Here is a 2,300-nt window from a genome sequence, read left to right as displayed (position 1 = left end):
TGCCAAGAATATTTGAAAAAAAATTCTTATGTCTGGATAGCTTCTTTAGCTCTAAGAAAAAAACTTTTGTTGATTGTTTCAGTGCAACACAAAGAGACAAGTTCTATATGAAAGAAGTAGATGGGATACAAATAATGTTTAACCCACTGCACTTACGCACTGCACCCATGCATTACTTCCATAATCACTTAGACTGAAAAAACTTTTCTCAAGCTTTGGGGATTTTTTGTGTGTAAGAGAGAAGAAGGAAAATAAGCAGTACAAAAATATCAATATTAAAATGAGTTTTCAAACAAAGCACAGGTATTTTATTTACTGTAATAGGCAAGAAACAGCTTGTTCACAACAGGGAGTCGACTCTCTTTTACACATAAACACAGCTTCTCCAGCTACTCTGCTGTACTTCAGGAAAAATTGAAAAGATGAATACAGCTTCTATTAGGCAGAAACTCCAGAAAAATGGTAGTTACAGACCTAACAACTAGACTAGTGGAGTGTTAATGATTAGTTACTGTTTAGTGTGTATTACTTTCACAAAAAACCATTTTGTCCATGATTAGTGGCTAAGGTAAGCAGCTGCCATTTTTCTTTTGAAAGTGGTTTTGAAATTATAAAACCAAAATCCAGAAGAACTGCAAATGAAGTAGGTTTTTGCTGTTGTAATTATATATTGCATTTTTCTAGCAAATGCTTGTAGATAATAGATGCACTTGTAATTTTACAGGTGTGTTGAAGGTGAAATATAGAGTGCTATAGCTGAAGGAGTTGTAACAAAAGATATGAGCAATAAATGTGTTTGCTTCCCGCATGCAAAAGGTAACACTTTTCCCAATTGCTATGTTCATTCAGCAGTTTTCCTGTGGACAAAAGACATTTTTACACATACAAAAGAATAGCCATTGATCTGTTAGACAAAGAGTCTGTGGTAATGTGCTATCATGACCTTTATCTCCCATAGAATAGAAGTGTTCCTCTCATGCAGGAAAAAGAGGGTTTTATTTTCTTATTTATTTTTACACAATATATGCTGTAGTTTTTGAATGTCTGGTTCAGTGCCAGATTCCTGTTTGGGGAATGAGGGATGGCTTGCCATTTCTGCAGCTCTAAATTGCTTCATCAGCAGATTCGGAAGCATCCACCAGCAGAATCATATTACCAGAGGTCACTGAAGAGGCTGCTCCTGACAGTATGTATTATAACAGAGAGTCATCACTGTTGCAGCTGTAATTTTTATTAACATTACTCACAACCTGTAAATGCCAAGAGTAATTCAGGTTCAAAAGCTTTCCTCACTACCCTCCCCACAACTGTTTCCCTCATTTTCCTGCCAGCTTGCTTATCTCCAGGGTTTCTTTGAAATACTGACCTACTAAATTAGAACAACAAACACAAGTAGATTTATTTAACTTTGAAAGCCTTGTTGGCAGAGTCCTTTCATTTTCTTGTGAAGTAACTACTTCGCACTTAAAGAATACCTTAATAGAATACTGTTCTGTTCATCGCTTTTTATCACAATTACAATTTTCTTTTCTACAAAATTCAGAGCTTTATTTCATTAATTGTCATTGTGTTTACTTACTCTACAGCATAATGTACGTTGTCTGAAGATTTCAGTGTGTTTTTCTGCCTGGTGCTGAAAATGTATTCCTGCAAGCAGTAAAAAAAAAGAAAAAAGGTTTTTTGTATGTTCATATTTTCTTCCAATTTGCATGAAAAAGTCTTGCTTTGCTAAGTGTATTTTCCCTGGCCAGGAATGGCAAGGGGAAGGCTCTTACCTTAAAGTTGTATTCCTCAGGCACTTTGATCCTTGTCAGCTGCTAGTTCTGGCACCCTACTCCCAGTTCATCACTCCCAGTTGTCAGTGGGTACATCCACATGGGTGCGCTCCCCCTCCAGAGCATCTCTGTCCTTCTGGGAAAAGAGGGCAGAAGACAGGATGGCAGAGAAGAGTACGGCTATGAAGCACATAACCCATTTGTTTGCACAGGTTAAGAAAGGACAAACACAAGGCACTGTATGCACTGTGAATTTGCTGAAGAAAATTTGGGAAGACATGTAGGTGCACTAATGCACCAAACAATAGACTGATACCCTTCTAAAGAATTCAGTGGCTTCACTGTGGTACTGTGAGGATGTTAATAAGCTGGCTAGTTTTTGGCAGATCAATGCATGGGAAAGAACAATCATATACATCTCTTTCTGCTGCCTATGTGGACATACTGAATGACATTAGTGAACTTTAAATCAATGACAGATTAAAGGTAGACCTCACAGGTGAGACAGCAAACTATTCAGGATTA

The 2,300-nt window shown here is 37.3% G+C and overlaps 1 long non-coding RNA gene across 1 annotated transcript; it reads right to left on the bottom strand.

The window, feature by feature from the left end:
- Window positions 1-1,054: 1,054 nt before the first annotated feature.
- LOC119708416 lies at window positions 1,055-1,891 on the bottom strand. Its single transcript, XR_005259070.1, has 3 exons — window positions 1,776-1,891; window positions 1,580-1,647; window positions 1,055-1,180 (listed from the first exon to the last, which is right to left on the bottom strand). It is a non-coding gene; the product is annotated as an uncharacterized LOC119708416 (long non-coding RNA).
- Between the last annotated feature and the right edge of the window lie 409 nt (window positions 1,892-2,300).

Source organism: Motacilla alba, chromosome 1A (genome assembly GCF_015832195.1).
Source record: "Motacilla alba alba isolate MOTALB_02 chromosome 1A, Motacilla_alba_V1.0_pri, whole genome shotgun sequence".
In the NCBI taxonomy this organism is placed as follows: domain Eukaryota; kingdom Metazoa; phylum Chordata; class Aves; order Passeriformes; family Motacillidae; genus Motacilla; species Motacilla alba.
The sequence above is the reverse complement of the archived record's forward strand: the minus strand, read 5'-3'. Positions and strand labels throughout refer to the sequence as shown.